The following is an 18,330-nucleotide window of genomic DNA, read 5'->3' as shown; positions in this document are numbered from 1 at the left end:
CAACCCTCTAAACTAGTACTTTGTAACACTTTGAGTCACATATGACTTCTTTTTTCTTCGAACTTAAGCACCAAATAGACAGTAGGGTGTAAATTTTTACACAAGCATTAGTTTAGGGGGGCGATAATGCATTATTGTAGTTTAGAGGGTAAGTGTAAATGAGGTATAGTTTAAGGGGTAAACTATAATTTCCCATTTTTGTTAAAAACTTAAAATTGTAAAATCATATTTTGAAAACACAATTTCACAATTTTAGAGTGTATATGGATTGTGCAACATTGAGTGCGTGATAATCATTAGTAAATAATACACACACACACACACACACACACACACACACACACACACACACACACACACACTCTGTTGTTATACACATCTTTGTATGTAGTTGTCATTTCCCTAATACTTAGTATGCACGAGTCGGGTTTGGTTGGGTTGAGGGGTTTTTTTAATCCAACCCATCACGATTGAGTTGAAAAAACCCAAACCCAACCCGCGTGGATTGGGTTGGACAATTTTTTAATTCTAAAAAAATTGAGCATTTATAAGATTATCAACACAAATAATAGCGTATTTATAATTTTTTATTTATTTATGAAAAAACATATTATTTGATGCATTAATCAAATTTGAGCATAGCACCAAACCAATATAAACAATAACAAATTTATAACCTTACAAACTTAGAGCATAGCACCAAGCTAATGCAAATTATTTGATTAGTGCATCAAACTAATACAAATTATTTGATATTGAAATGAAATGAGAAAATAGGTTAAATGTTTATTTTTTTTATTCACAAGGAGGGTGTAAGTAACAAAACCATATAATATACTAGCCTCTTTTATTTGTTTGGTTAAAAGTTAATAATTTGCATTTATTATAATTTAGAAATATATATTTTATTTTTCAAACAAATAAAAAGGATAAACTTTAGAGATAAATAGTAACTATAATTTCTTTTTTAAACATGAAGGGAAAAAAATCCTAAATTTTAGAAATTCTCTTTTTGAATTCAAAATGAAATTTGTTATTTGACATTTATGACCCTATTTCTAAATAAAGTTACCCTTCATTAATGAGAGTATTTTTAAAAAAAGGTACTATGTCCACAACATTTTCACAACAAATCATAGGTAATTAGTTGTTATTGGTTCAAATTTGAACCTAGCACTAATATTACTTTTTTCCTCCAATAATAACAACTAGTAACAACTTGTCACTTAGAATTCGTTGTAAAAATATTGTGAAAATATTGTGGACATATTATTTCTCATTTTTAAACCACATCAAAGTCCAGTTTAAAAAGGGAAATCATCTTATATAAAATATAGATGTATATTTTTTATTATAAAATATAATATATATATATATATATTTTTTTTTGAGAAAAAGGTAAGGAAATTTTATTGAATCAAGTCCGATTGGAATACATTATCCAAATCACTAGGTAGAGATTCTACCCATACATCTGTGTCTGCAGATATAACTGCTCTCCTAGTTAAAGCAATTGCCAACCTATTCCCTTCCCTCCTAACGTGGTTGAACTTGCAAGAACGGAGCGACGCCCCTAGACTCTTGCACTCATCAATCACATGACCAAATAAAGTGCTACAGCTCCTCGCCATGTTCAGAGCAGCAAGAACCCTTGAACAATCCCCTTCTATCTCCACATCAAACAAACTCAGCTCTTTGGCAAATAACAGGGCCCGACGAGCAGCCATAGCCTCTGCCAGCTCCACCGATTGAACCAAAGGAATTTTTTGACTCAAAGCTGCGATCACTTGGCCTTGGAAATCACGGAACACCACTCCAGCACCCGCGCAACCAGACATGTCAAAGAAGGCCGCATCAAAGTTTCCTTTATATACCAATTCCGTCGGCGGAGACCAAGACACCTGAGCACTCCGAGAAGAACCCTGTGAGGGCTGAGAATTCGCGTTGAGAAAATCCACAACATAAGCCTTAGCTCGACTGCCCAACTCGTGAAGAGTCCATGATGGCTGCTTCTCCCTGAGCCTATTACGCTGCTGCCATAAACTCCAAGCTGTGGTGCAAAACAGAGCAACCTGAAACTGAGAACTTTTCAGCATCACTACCTCAAGCAAGTCCCGAAAAGATCGATACCGTTTCTGAAACAAGGGAGCAAAACCTGGATCAGACTTCCAAACAAACTGAGTATGGTCACACAGCCATAAACTATGCAGCAACGTCTCCTGATGATCCTCACAAAGATCACAGGTTTCATCAATGGGAATATGTCTAGCACGCAAATTCTGTTTAGTCGGAAGCGCATCTTTTGCCGCACGCCAAATGAAATGTTTTATCTTATTAGGGGCTCGGATCTTCCAGATTTTTTTCCAAAAGTGCTGCTGCTCAATACCTGAGGAAGAGCTTGGTTGAGAGCTAAAATTTTCGGAAGCCAGGAATCTATAAGCACTACGAACACTGAAAGAACCATCAGACGTCAGGGGCCAAACCAGGAGGTCTTCGACACTACCAACACTCACTTGAATCCGACTTACCATCTCTGCCTCCCACGGATAGAAATTCTCCTCAAGCTTTCCCGGATCCCATATTCGAGTATCCGGATAGAATAACTCACTAACCCGAGACACAGAAGACTCTCTTCTTGGAGAGATAATTTTGTTTTAGGTCGGGTTTGGGAGCCATCTATGCTTCCACATATTTTAAATATATATAGATAAGTCGAGTTGGAAAAAACCATATTAGATATATTTTAAATATAGGTAGGGTCAAATTGAATTAGGTGGTTTTGTGAATCAACTCACTCGCACCAACTCCTAAAAGCTGACCCATCCCATCATGTTGGGTTGGATTGGATCGGTGGATGGGTGCCCTACATATATTATTGTCTTGTGGTGAGGCAAGTTCTTCCTCACCTGTGCGTGCGAGTTTGAGCCGTGTAGGAGAAAACCACGTAAATTTTTTAGAGTTCTAGAGTGTTATTTGTAGTATGTACCTAGAAATTTGAAAATCCTCCGGTTGGCTTGGGTTTTATAAAAAATATTGTTGAAGAAGGATGGGAGAGAGGAAGGTGCTAACAAATACATCCCGCAAAGAGAACGTTCTTGGCCAGGTTAATTTGTATTGTCCCTCCCTCTGTGTTTTCATGTTTCAAGTGATGATATTGGTTGTTTAAAGCATAAAAGGTGACACAAATGCATGACTGTCGGTCTTACTTTATTATAAAATAATTTTGTTCCATGCTTTGTATGGAATTCTCTTGTAAACTTGAGTTTCTTCCTATAAGAAAAAAATAAATTTATTGTTGCTTCTTTGTTTTCTGATGCAGTTCTGAATACCTTAGGTTTCACTATGTAAGGGTTGCTTGGGATCAACACGAAAGAAAAGTTGATCCCAGAGCAGCCTGAAAACCTTTAGGGTTGCTTGGAATCACCACCAAGCAGAGAAAAGAAGTTCTCACGAAGAAAATTTTATTTAATAGTAGTCTCATTAAAATAAAATAAAAAAATAATTTTTATTTTTTATGGGGTTTACAGGAATTAAAGATTATGTCCCAGGAAACTCTCAACCAAAAATAATAACTGAACCTATCTAAAAAGATAATCCCAGTCTGAACTCAAAATAAAAAATGAAAGTTTAAACTAATCCAATCACATAATATAAAGAATATGCCATAATAAATTCCAAAATAATTTTGGTTGTGCTCCCTGCATCAGTTTCTTAATATAATTGATTTTTTATTGCACTTGTTCTGCTGTTTTCTCCATGCTATTATATGCCACTAAACAATGGGATTGTGATAGAAACTGAAATATGGAGTTAGATTTAATGTGCAGTCTTATTATGTGTCCTTAAAAAGGACATAATATGATGAAGTTTCCTTGGAAGTGTCTGGAAGAATAAAACTCCTAGAAAAGTTTCTTTCTTTGTTTGGACTAGAAAGGTTGCTTTCTTTTTTTGCGAAGCAGCTTTGTGGAAAATCTTAAAGTTGGATAACCTAATTAAAAGGAATATTAGGGTATGTTTGGATAGAAGGAGAGTGAAGGGGAGTAAAGTAGAAGTTGGTTAAAAATAGGCTAATTTTGGGCCAGCTCTACTTTATTCCTCTACTCTCCTTCCCTCCTCCTGAATCCAAACAGACTTAGTGTTGTATGTGTAAGAGAAGTGGAGAGACGGTTGATCATTTGTTACTTTATTGTCCATTTGATGGTGAGTTATGTTTTTTTGGTTTTTGTGAATTATGATGTTTGGGGTTAGAAAGAGTGGAAAGGCCATTTTGGTAGGCTATAGAGTGTTGATATTAGGGGAGTGGCCACTGTTTACCTTATGCGGACTGTATTGAAAGAGAGGAATTATCCCATGTTCAACAGTGTGGATTCAGCTATTGAGTTGAAGTCTGTTTTCTTGAGAACATTGCATTAGTAGGCCATTGGTTATGCCCTGTGAAAACCACTTATATTTTTTTATTTTGTTGATTATTTATCATTTAACTTGTAACTCCTTTTGAGTGGTATACATATTGTTTGAATGTATTCTTTTCCTATTTATCTAATGAAGTGTTATCTACCTGACCAACAAAAATAAAAGAGTACGTGATGTCTAGTGAAGTAAATTATCTATGTTTGATCATCTGCAGACATATTTTGGGAATTAAAATGTTCCAGTTCTACTTCAAATGTACGAGGTTCTCCGCTGAGCCTACGAGAAATTTTGAACCTTGGCGTGAAGAGGATGAGGTAAAAGTTTAGCCTTCTATACATGACTATTTATCATGTGCTCAGATTCCTCAATATTGATATCAACATTGTTTGTGACTAAATAATTTATCTCATCTATCAGGCAGTAGAGACGAATAAACAGAAAAGGGAAGCTGAAGAGAAGGGAGATGCAATGAAATCTTTAGAGAACAGAACCTTGGATTCAAAACGATAGATGGAAACCTATGAAGGTATTTGCTTTAGAAATTGTGTTTATGTATTAGGGTATCATTGGACAGTGGCGCAAACGAATCTTTGAATCTCAAATAGCCTCTGTAATTTACTAATTTGTCTTGTAGACATGTGAGATAATCATCACAGTGCATGAAATTTTTGCTTCTATTTAGTAACACTTTGAATTGAATCCAAAGTCAGTATGTTCTGTTACTAATACACTTCTTCCCCCCTTGTTTGCAGTTCAGACATGCAACTGTGAGTGTGGATCCCATGCTTGAGCCTTGAGGCCTTGTAGTGCACAGTTGTAGAAAAGTTATGATTGATCTGCTCTGTGTATGTAGATTGGCTGTGTAGTCACATTTCTGTTGGATTTGTTGACCTCTTTTTATATTGTGAAAGCATGTATGTTCCAACACTTTTGTCATGTGTTACTGTTTGGCCAATTGGAACATAAGCTTCTCAAACTCAAGCATTTACTTTTCTAGTTAGAGACCAATGTCTTGGGGCTAACATGGGATCTGCCCAAGGGAGCTGATATCTCACGTGTGGGGCCTACCTGCTTGTGAGAGGTAGGTCCCATGCGCCTGGCGCATAAGAGATTTTTCCCTGCCCAAGGACCTACCAGTTTAGGTAAATATGAGTATTTATCCCTTGCAATCAACCAGCCACGGGATCTAATTTTCACTATGTTTCTTCAATTGAGGCTAGCTGGTCCTTAGATGACTGGACTGAGTCAGTATTCCAGTCTATGAGAAGTGAGAACTACTTCAGTGAAACAAGAAAGTCTTTTTATTTTATTTTATTTTATTTTTTCAAATAAAATTTTTAAGTTTTAGCCCCAAGGGGAGGGGCAGGGTATGGTGATTCTGTTTATTTTTTGAACTTCTTTCACTGTTTCTTTTTGGAGCAATTCATTGATGTACATTCCGTATCAATTCTCTCGAATCCGTTACATCCATTATGAAAGATATAATTTTCCACGGTTTTAATGTTTTTGCACTTGCACAAATATGTTATCAAATCCACTTGTGGAATCAGTATTTGAGACTATTTTGCTATTGGAAACTATTGAAATGCCTAACAAGATTCTTAATTATCAAATGATTCTACAGCTGGTCCTTTTCTAGAAGTGAAACCGTTGGCCTCTATGCATAAATCTTTAGCCATATGGTATTTTAAGACATTTGTAAAGTTATTATGATTCTCTCTCTCTCTCTCTCTCTCTCTCTCACAAACACACACATCTTTGTAGCATTTTTATATCGTTCTCACTCTATTAATTGTTCTGTATGCTGACAGGAGAATAGGTTGGAAGAAGTGGATGAAGCACTAATAAAATCAATATTTCATGTTAGTGCAGGCACCCTTCCCCTTTTCTTTTCCTTTTTGGGTCATGGTTGTATCTAATATAATTTACTTTGTTAATCTCATGAAAAAAAAAAAAAAAATGCACTTTGTTAAAAATCTCTTTTGCAGACTTCAAGGCAAGTTTATGTTTAAAGGATTCGTGATGAAGATCTTGATGATGATGGGGATATGATCCAGCTTTCAAGTGCTATGGTGAAACATCTGGCCATAATTTGAAGGTATGTTGATCCTATAGAGATAGTTTTTGTATTTTGAGATTGTTTTATAGATTCGAATAAGTCAAGAATTTGTTGACTTATTTTAGTCTGAAATTAAGTCTGCTCTTGTGTACTTCTTCAATGCATCTGGTCATAACGGAATTCTAATTCTTTTGTATAGTATTTCCAAATAGGTGTAATTTGATCTTGGGCAGTTTTGAAACCTGTCTAAATTGATTATCTAAGTGGAGTGATAAGCATGGTTTTAGGTTCTTTAATGGAGGAGAAAGAGTAAGGTTGCTAGACTATCTATCAAATATATATATATATTTATATAAGGTGGCCAAACTGATATCTTTTGAAAATGCTCAGATTTGGAAGCTTTTAATATCGGTAGATGTTATTGTAACTGGTCTGTGCTATTTCAACACCCTACCTGTGACCAACAAGTCTTATTTAATAGAGTCACCTATAAAAAAAGGTCTAATTTAACAGAGTTGATATTAGCTTGCTAGAAAGCATTGTGTACGATACTTTGTTGGTTTTGGATGATGTACTGCTCCCTATGTTATCAAAAGAAGAAAAAAGAAAAGATGATGTACTGCTAACTTCAATCTTTGATTCGAATTTCCTTTATATTAGTGGAACTAAATTAGATAATTTCAGTAATAGAACTTCAATTTTCAAAATGTAAGGATGGTTTTGTAAATCATGGGTTTTTTAATTAGCTGGTTAGTTATTTGGAATGTCGAGCTCCCTATTAAATTTTGGAGTAATTGAAATTAACAATGAGATAACTATTGCTGATTAAAGTCATGTGAATGAAAATAAAAAAGGTGGGTGAGAAGCTAAAATTATTATTAGGAGGTTCTAAAAAAAAAAATTATATTCACTCTTTGAATGAAAAGGAAAACAAAAAAAAAAAGGTGGGTGGAAGCTTAAAATTAGTATTTGGAAGTTTTAGAAAGTAAATTTATAGCCACTCTTCTTCGTTTCCAAGTCAGAGAAAAAGCCCCTCTTTTCCCCCTGCATTTTGGGGACCATCTGTAAGCTTTAAACATACTTTTCAAATGCACCCTAATTTCAACCATGTTTATAACTTAAGACCTTCAAATACCTTTCTTATTGACTTCCTCCTTCCCTAGCCCCCTTCTTTTCCCACCATGAATCATAACTTTTGTTGATATGCATGATGTCTTGGTCAAAAGGATGTTATAAGCTTTAGTCTTTCTTAATTTCTTCTATTATATGCTCCCTCCGTATTATTTTATTTTTCCGTTTTATAGTTCCAACACTAAGAGTGTTTTATTGCTTCTAAAAGGTTGTATCCAATGCACAAAACTCTTACTTTTATGAGATCTAAGGAAGGTGGTTGGGAAAGGACATCGTTTACCACTTTTACATGGCAATAAAGATTATTACTCTCTAGAACTACCTCTCCTTTTTTGGTCCTCTATTTTTTGTGCTTTTCTTTTATGTTGGATAAAGATGAATAAAATTGGATAAAGGGGAATATAATTTTTATGTTTATTAAAAGAAAGGAGGATTGCAGTATCTTCGTTATTTTAGTGGAAATATATGAGCTTGTGAACTTATGTTTGAACATTTTTCAATGTAGAGGAGAAACATTTCCAAAGAGCTTCCTCTGGCGACCCGGCCAACAAATTCTTTAACAAAAGCCACTTTTGTTGACAGCTCCACCTTGAAAGGTATGCCACATATATTCAAATTTTCCCCCTTCTTAGCATAAAAGTTGAAGTCATCACCATTATTTTTTAACGTCTTAAAGGAAGCGTTGTAAGTGTAACCATCAGTTCTTAAGCATTAAAATCTTAAAAGGGCAATGCAAGTTCAGACTTTTTTTTCCACCTTTCTAATTTCCCCAAGTTTACCTAGACCCATCCAACAGGCAATCCCAACCCGTCCGAGACTAAACCCCGTGCAATGTGCTCCTCTCATCCGTCATATGTGATCGTGTAGCCAGCTTAGACACCACAAGAACTATACATCGATATGAGTTGTCCAACATCTTGACTCGCCTGATACCTACATGGATGAACGAGTGAGAACATTTCACTCCTTGAGATGATATAAGTACTCTATTCCATGCTTATCCACATAAGGAAACTGTTACACACCACGCTAGAGGGTCCTTCTACAATTTTGTACCCACTAAGTAGGGGAAGGTGAACCCGGAGACCTTGATGCCACTAACCCCCCGCTACCTCTGTTGAGCTAGTGCCTACATTCTCTAGACCACTATATAAGCACCAAGGCTCCTTCAATCCAAGGTATGTTCACACAATTTCCTAACTCATACTTTTAGAATTCTTAGAGATTATTGTGAGTTTCTAAGTTAACCATCGGAAGGTATTTGACCAGTACCACACTAATGCACTCCGTAGGTATTTTACTCTTCAGGTCTACTAATGTTGGAGTTTGGATGATTGGCTTACTGACGATCCTACACAACATCAGCCTCCATCAATATTTACAAAATTATCAGCCAAGCAAAAAAAAAAAAAAAAAAAAAAAAAATTCAGAAATGTTGATGAGCAAAGAAATTGACATGAAGTGTTTGATTGATTCTCTCTCAAAATTAAATCTTTAAGCCCATTGAATTCACCTTGCATATTATTGGCCCCATCTTAACATTTCCCAAGCTGTCTTGATAAACTCAATTTATCATGTCTACAAAATAAAGATTTAATTACAACTTTGAGTGATACATTGGTGGTTACAATTCCCTTTTTGTCCACATAAAGCAAAATAACGGCCATTTGTTCTTTCATTGAGATATCACGAGACTCATCAACTAAAATTGAAAAGAATCCATTGTCAAGATCCTTGATGATGGCATTGGTAGTTTCACATGCATGTTGCAAACACAATGTCTTTTTTAATATGATGGTGGGTTAGCTTGTTTTTTGGCATGTGTTGCAACACTTCATTGCTAGATTAATTGTGATTTGCCAAAAATTGTAGAAACTGAAGAAAATTTATTTATCAATTGAATCAAAAGATTCATCATGACCAAAAAAAGTAAACCCTGACGCAAAATGAATCTTATGTAGTAACTATTGCATTTAATTGAGCTTGATAATCAATCTTATCTTAATTTGACTGCTTAACAAAAACACTTTGAATTTGTTGCCTTTGCTTCATTAGATCTTCTTTATTCTTGACAACTTGGTTATGGGGACTATTAATGCCTCCAACATGAATTTTGTAGTTTGTCTTTTCTATTTCAAATTTTGAATCCTCCTATCACAATAGTTTCTCTTCCCACTTGTTAACCAATATTTTGCCTAAATAGGTAATAATATAAACGAAATGAACATCATTTTCTATGTTGTATTCCAAAAAAAAAATTATATTCTTTAAACCAATTATGATTAAATCAAAGCAATACTCCATTAATTTTATTTTAGGGAATTAATGGCGAAGAGGTTGATAATGACCTTTTTGTAAATGTAATCTTCTTATTTCTTCGTGACCATTAGGATGATAAGATGAAATTGTTTCTTGTAGCCCAAGATACGAGGAAGATTGTTCAAGTCAATACAAATATCCTTAGAAAATGAATTCTCCCTTCTAAAATATCTTTCACTTTTCAAAACATCCTTAGGAAATGAATCTTGCGGTATAAGTGATTTCTTTGTTAAAAATGTGTCCATAATATACTAGCAAAAAAATAAATGATAAACTATAAGTTCATTCGGTATATTATTTCTTAATAAAATAAAGACACTAATTATTGTTGCTAAGATTAAATTTTAGAAATCATCTATTATTTCTTAATACAATAAAGATATTGATATATTTGTACTTGGGATATGTGATTTCTCCTAATATGTTTTTATATGTATTTTTTTGTCCTTTGGATATTTTATTTTCATGTATTCATTTTCACTTAACAATAATCATTAATTTTAGCAACAATTATTAATATCTTTATTGTATTAAGAAACAATTAATAATTTTACAATTTGTTCATCATCGTGAACATGTACTTTTTTTAATGAAAATATCTATTACCTATATATAAAAAAAAATGATTTTCAAGATTTAATCTCAACAATAATAGTTAGTATCTTTCTTGTATTAAAAAAAATATATATATATATATATTCAGAAGGAACTTATAGTTTATTCTTTTGTTTTTTGCTAGTACTATGGACACATTTTTTATTAGGAAATTACTTATATCCAAGGTTTTTAGACCTGAACCAAATCGGGCAGTTTGACCCAGATAACCCTAAACCGGATAGAATTTCGGTTATTTAACTAAGATATACATATCTCTATGTTATGCTATTTTAAATATTAAAAATTACAAATTGGTAGAGGCGAGGGATGGGACTTGGGCTTCGCAAGTCTAAAGACAACATATTGACTCGTTGACCAATAGGCTAAGCTTTTTTGTTGTGTCATTCTTGGATTCAATGTTTAATTTATTTTGAGTTTAGATTATAGTTTTGCAATTTATCATATTACCCCTCTCAGTCTATTATTATTTTATAATTTTATTAGTGGTTCAATAATGATGCTTTTTACATGTGAATACACAATTTATTAATTTATGTTGAAAATAATTTTATTTTAGACTAATTTTTTTTAGTTGAAAGAGTACTAAATACACATTTTTTTTTTTTACACTTGTTTATGCTTTATTATTTTATATTAACCTTATAAAAAGGGTGAAAATTCATTTGAAAATTTTTAAATTTTTTTAGACATAATTTTAGTAAAATTTTGTTAATGTTTGCCATTCTAATACCTTTATTTGTATTTTATTATTATTAATTTAATTAATTTTGACATTATCACAATTTGACCTTGGTTGAACCTCAGTCCGATCTTAAAAATCTTGAACATTTTCCTTTTCCGATTCATTGAATGGTCTGGGCTTGAAAACCATGTTTATGTCGTAAGATTCATCTTTTAAGCAAATTCATGTTGACTTGAATAATCATCATTCAGATTCATAGTTATTAGAAAAGATCTCATCTTATCATTCTAATGATTAGGATGACATAAGAAGATTATATTTACAAAGAAATCCTTGTCAACCTTTTCTCCACTTAGTGGAGTGTTGCATTGGTTAATCCTAATTGGTTTAAAGAATACAAAAATTGGTTGGAATATAACATAGAAAATGATTTTGTATTTTATTTATATTGTTACTTATTTAGGCAAGATGTTAGTAAGCAAGTGGGAGGTGACACTTTTGTGATGTGGGATTCAAATTTTGGAATAGGAAAGACTAGTTACAAATCCTTGTGGGAGGTGACAATAGTGCCCATATCCAAGTTGTAAAGAATAATAAGGATCTAATTAAGCAAAATCATCACATGCAAAATGTTTTTGTCAAGTAGTCAAATCAAGATAAGATTGATTATAGAACTTAATTAAGATAAGATTCTCCTTTTGTGTTTGGGCATAGTTGTCAAATCGTGAATCGTATAGTGAATCAATTTTTTATTTTTTTTTGTATCGTGTATCGTAAGATACATAAATGCCTAATAAAATTATAAAATAATTATAGATATACATATATAAAAGGTATATTCATTATAAATTCAAAATATATTCAACTAATGGCCAATTTAATCATTACTTATGTAATAAAATTTAACAAAGCTAACTAAATAAATCAAATTAACTTATGTTTATAACATGTTCATTCAAATTGATTAAACTCAGAAGTAATACATGATATATGAACCAAAATAATAATATCTTTTCATCGTCTTGGCTAATCAACTCCATCTAAGTCTATTCTAAAAAAAAAATTCCATCTACATGTTCAACGTCTTGCAAAATTATTTTTTCATAGATATTTTCTTTATTATTATCAACATTTACTCTTTTTTTTTTTGTCTTTTTATTCTAATAATTTATTCTTTATATTTTTTCTTGGCATTCTAACTTTTTAGACTCAAAATAATAATAACAAAATAAAAAATAATTATATTTTCATTTAAAACATTATTAATAGCATAGAAAATAAATTTGCACATATGAAAGTGAGTGGTTTGAGTATAGTCTAAGTTTTGAAGGACAAAGAGAAGGGAGGAAAAAAAACTCACGGACTTGCTATTTCATTAGACTCAATTAAGTTTCCTAATAATTTTGTGTTAACAAAGTCTAAAACCTTGTTTAAATAAAATAAAATCACAAATTTTAACAAAAAAACTCATTTTAAACCCACATATCTATATATCGTACAATATGTATGATTCACCGATATGATACGATTTATATGATACGCATCTATGTATCAGACAATTCATGAGCACTTACGATATGAAACTTTTTGTACATGATATGATACGTATTGCGTATTGTACGATACTGTCAACTATGTGTCTGGGGTTAGCTTTTAGTGGTTATGGTAAATCTCATGATTAAGGGAATTTTCTTGAACTTCTACAATTTTTGGCAGATTACAATGAATATATCAATGAAGTGTTGCGAAACACTCCGAAAAACAACAAACTAACCCATAATGATATTCAAAAAGACATTGTGAATGCAATTGCATATGAAACTACAAATGCCATCATCAAGGATAACAATGGGTTCTTTTCAATTTTAGTTGATGAATCCCATGATATCTTAATGAAAAGACAAGTGTCCGTTGTTTTGTGTTATATAGACAAAAAGGGAATTGCTACATAGCAGTTCCTTGGTAGATACTGCCTTTATGTCACTCAAAGCTACAATTGAATCTTTATTTTATAAACATGAATTGAGTTTATCAAAACTACGTGGACAAGGTTATGATGGGCCTAGCAATATGCAAAGTGAATTCAATGATATTAAAGCTTTAATTCTGAGGGAGAATAAATTAGTATTTATGTTCATCCACTCTTGTAGTTATTGATAAAAAGCATATTAACATTGCTGATTTTTTTTCTTGCTTGATTGGTAATTTAGTAAAATTTGTTGGAGGCTCTTATAAGAGATGAGATGCTCTTTTTAGATGCACAACATGCTAGAATTACAGAAGCATTAGACAAGGGTGAACTCATAAGCGGGCAAAGTTTGAATCAAGAGAAAAGTCTTAAATGTGCTGGTGATACACGATGGGATCATATTATGGGACAATTCTTAATTTGATTTTGATGTTCTCTTTTGTAGCTGATGTACTTTGGTATTATACAATAGGATGACCTACATTCCCTTCAAAAAGTTGAAGCTCAATCTATTATGAGTTGTCAATAGCATTGCAAAGGAAAAATCAAGATACTGTAATGTTATGCCACTTGTTAAAGTGTCTAAGCAATGATTACAGGTGATGAGAGTTTCTATTAACTGAAGTGTCTTCATTTTGTAGCAAACATAGCATTCCTATCAAGAATATGGACGAAATATTTGTAGTTGGTGGGAGGCCACAACGCAAAACCCCACAAATTACAAATTTGCATCACTATAGTGTTAAGCTATTCTACACATCCATAGATATGCAACTTTGAGATCTCCACAACTGTTTTTAGAGGGGAATATCAAGTAATTCATTTTTTGTTTTTGATAAGCAAAAAGTTAATCTGTCTTGCAAAGTTCTATCCTTGTGATTTTTTAAAGACAAATTTAATGGCACTTGACATTCAATTTCAGAATTACATTGTTGATACGTGCTCCAATTATGCGTTTTTAGAAGTTAAAGGAATTGGTGACTTTGCTGGAAAGATGGTGGAGACACAAAAGGATGCCATTTATCCAATATTCTATTTGCTTATGAAGTTAGTTTTGACATTTCTTGTCATGAATGCAACAATTGAAAAAAGTTTTTTTTTTTTTTTTTTTGGTAATGAAATATATAAAGAATGAACTATGCAATTGAATGAGAGATCAATGGATGAATAATTGCTTAGTTGTGTACATTGAAAGAGATGTAGCTGGTAGTATTGATAATGAAGCTATTATGCAATAATTATAAAATATAAAAACTTGTAGAAGGAAATTGGAAAAATTCATGTATTTACTTGTGTTTTTGTAATGTCAAAAGATTCAAGTTTTTTATTATTATTAGATTTTATATAATTTAAGTTTTTAATGGCTACTTTAGAAAAAATTCTTAGAGCCACTACTACTCTCTCCTTTAAATATAGGAGTAAAGAAGATCTAGGAAAGAACCGATTGTCTTATGCATAATTAGTAACCATACATGTAGATAAAGGAATGTAATCAAGGATCGACAATCCACCTGAATTTGCAACAATCCCTTTTCTAAAACCCAAGTCATTGGGTAAGGAAGCACTCGTATTAATCTTATTGCTCATTCCTAAAAGGCCTCACTTTTACTGGTCTTTTTGACCTGGAGGAATAGACACTGTTATTTATAAGTGACAACAAAAGAGAAAATGTATAAATCCAAACAATGCTAATCAAAGTAGAAATTGGAAGCTGGATGTTGCTGATATATGGTGTATTAGCTGACATCTTTAAAATCCAATTGTCATGATTAAAAAATGGAATTACCATCAAATAAGTTTTTGAGTTGAAGCAAATGCACTGTATTAGATCCTTTAATATCAGGAGGGTTTTTTTCTTTTTTTTTTTGACGTGTATCAGGGTTAAGAATTGTAATAGCACTGTTCAATGGCATGGGTTTCTCCCACCTAGAACACTGTTTCCTAAATTTAATATTAGATGATTTTAGTTTGATTAGATGAGTATACCAATATTACTATGACTCATATTTGAGCTGATTCTTAGGGAATATCGTTGTCAATACCTTTGTGTGTGTCTGTCTGTAAATGAGCAGAAATTACAATCTTATTATGAAAAATAATAAACCGAGCACAAGGTGTTTATAAAATTTCTTAAACCAAACCACATACACTGGCAGGGTTGGATGTGAAAAAAAGAGGGAGCGAGGAGGAGAGAATTGGAGCATATGGATTGGGCATTGTTCATGTAACATAATGCTTTATCAACCATGCTTTTGTGTGTGTGTGTGAGAGAGAGAGAGAGGTTGGATGGGGGCAATGATTTGTATCAATATTTTTTTTTTTTGGTAAAGAGGAAATTTCATTAAAACAAACTAAAGGCTACCAGAGCCAGAAGGAATAAGCCTGATACAATACACACCCTCCTTATCCGCACTAATAAGATCAAGCAATTCCACAGGAGGGTCTTGATACACATAATAACAACAATCTTGGAACACACCTCTCCTAGCTAAAAAGTCAGCACAAAAATTAGTTTCACGATAGCAATGCCCAATCCGAACTTGGCCAAATTGGGATATCAACTGTCTACAATCATCAACAATAGGCATAACAACCCGGTTCGAATAATAAGGATCTCTAATAATATCAACAACTACTTTGGCATCAATTTGAATATCAACATCTTGAAGATGCATGTTGTGACAAAGGTTGAGGGCATCACGAAGAGCCCAAAGCTCAGCTATAAAGCTTGTGGTGACTCCGATGCATCTAGAGAAGCCACCAAGCCAATCTCCACGATCATTCCGAATGATGCCACCGCAACCAGCTCTACCAGGATTCCCTAATGCTGACTTGCTATCAATATTATTTTTTCTTATTAGAATACTGACAAATAATTTATGTTTTATGTTTGGTTGTTGACTGAAAAACCAGGTGGAACAGGGGCTCCTAGTGATGCTAAAATTTTATTCAAGTTATCATCCGTCCAAATTTCTGTTGTTAAGAAACCAGATTCTAATGATAGCAAGTCAGCAAAACTAGAAGTGAACAAACAATGGACTCGAACCAATAATACAACTCCACCTGGTGTGGCCTCTGATGGTAACAAATTAGCAACCGCCGGACTACTTTCTCTATGCCGAAACTATGATAGTGAAGATGATTAGTGTGTTTGTTAAGCATATTCCATGATAATCATTTCCTTTCCCAATATATCATTGTTAGGAAATTAATTTACTTTGTTATCGAATTTTAAGTTTCATTTTAGGAGCTAGATTGGTACCCAAAATAGTTAAAGAGAACTTCCAATACAAGCACAATATCAAATGTAACATCATGGTATGTGCTGACAAGAATGGCATTGGGGACTGGTGAGAGTGGTGGACTCAACTCCCAACTGGAACCCATATTTAGAAGCAAAGCCAATTCAAGCGCGACACATGGCAATGCAAAGAAAAAGACCCCAACACCTTTTATTGAAAGGAATCACATACCCAGCAAAGCATTCCTAAAAAAGGAAAAAAAAGAGAAGAGGTTGAAGTACTTGGGGCCATTAGCTATTCTAAACCGTCCCTCATGTACGTACTGGGAAGCTTACTTGCAATTTAACCCCATGACCCATTCATGCTATTGCTATGGGAATCATATACAGCACAAGTGATTAATTAAAGATGCCAATTTATGAAGGAAAATGGACCGACCTGCGTACATGCATGCCAGGCAATAACTGCAAAGTCGTTTTCGGCAAGAGAATCCAAAGATTTATAACCATCACATTATTCACATGTAATAATGTTGTATGGGAAAGCAATGGAAATTTACTAAATGAATACTTTGTTTGGTATGGTATGTAGCAATTATATCACCTCTTGCTGTTCCCATATGTTCATTATTCAAATTCTCTCTTCGTTGTAAAAGCAAAGCATGTAACTATTAAATTATAAAAAAAAAAAAAAATACTGTCACCTCCGAAATTGGATTTTTGTACTTCTTTTAGTAATCTTACATATAAAAAATAGTTTCTTTACAAATTTCACAAATGTTCAATTATCAAGTTGTTGCTCTTGAAGGGAAATTCTTTCTTGCCCTAGTTTCTCCCTGAGACACTAGAGCGTAGAATTTCATTATCTTCCCCGGAATGATAAAACTCCCCCTCTGTTAAACCTTCATAGTAGTAGGGTTCCTTGACCTCCGTGTGGTCTACCTCTTCTCTCTTTACCCTCTCAACATTGCTATACCCCCATGGAAGATATTCTATACGATTGGAAAAAACTTTCATTGAAAGATGAGGAAGACATCAAGCTTAGTCTGTCGAGATCTAAAAATCTACGAAACAAAGAGTATGTATTGGCTGTCAAGTTTCTTACAAAAAGAGCGCTTAACGTGGAAGCCATAGGTCGTACGCTAAAACTCCTATGGAGAGACAAAAAAGATTTCAAAGTGCGAGAAGCGGGAGATCATGTTCTCCTATTCGTTTTTGAACTCAAAGCAGATGCAGAACGGGTTTTGGCCAATGAACCCTAGACTTTCAATAAGCACGCAGTCCTACTACAGAGGTTTGATGGCTCTACACCGCCGAGGTACCTAAGGTTCACAAAACTGAAATTTTGGGTGCAAATATACGGTTTGCCGATGCGTATGCTTGATCCTAAGATGGCAACCGAACTAGGAGAATCACTCGGTTAGGTAATACCATGTGAGAATCCTACTGAGTCGGTGGGGGGCGACTTCCTTCGAGTTCGTGTTGAGATTGATATCTCAAAACCTCTCTATTGAGGTCGAAGGGTAGTAATGGATGATAATGAAGAAATTTGGGTTTCTTTTAAATATGAAAAACTACCTAACTTTTGCTATTGGTGCGGTCTAATATCACATAATGGGAAGGACTACGATGTTGGGCTAGTAAGGAAAGAACCAGTGAACACGAAGCCTCATGAGTATGGTCCATGGCTAAGAGCCATGCCTTTCATCTCGAGGAAAACCTCATTCATCGTGGTCCCTGGCATGGGCGATGGTTTGGGGGGAGTCACAAAACCTTCCAACACGCCAACTGTTGAGAAATCCTCTAAAACGGCAGACAGACAAACAAAGAACATGGCAAGGGCTGATCTCGGTGAGAAGGGAGGAGATGATCGGGAACAAGAGACAGTTATGGAAATT

At 33.6% G+C, this 18,330-nt stretch overlaps 1 pseudogene; it reads left to right on the top strand.

Moving 5' to 3' along the window:
* Positions 1-2,920: 2,920 nt before the first annotated feature.
* On the top strand, positions 2,921-16,337 carry LOC115994311 (annotated as a pseudogene).
* The last annotated feature ends 1,993 nt before the right edge of the window (positions 16,338-18,330 follow it).

The sequence above is a fragment of the Quercus lobata genome, chromosome 6 (genome assembly GCF_001633185.2).
Source record: "Quercus lobata isolate SW786 chromosome 6, ValleyOak3.0 Primary Assembly, whole genome shotgun sequence".
NCBI classification, from domain to species: domain Eukaryota; kingdom Viridiplantae; phylum Streptophyta; class Magnoliopsida; order Fagales; family Fagaceae; genus Quercus; species Quercus lobata.
The sequence above is the reverse complement of the archived record's forward strand: the minus strand, read 5'-3'. Positions and strand labels throughout refer to the sequence as shown.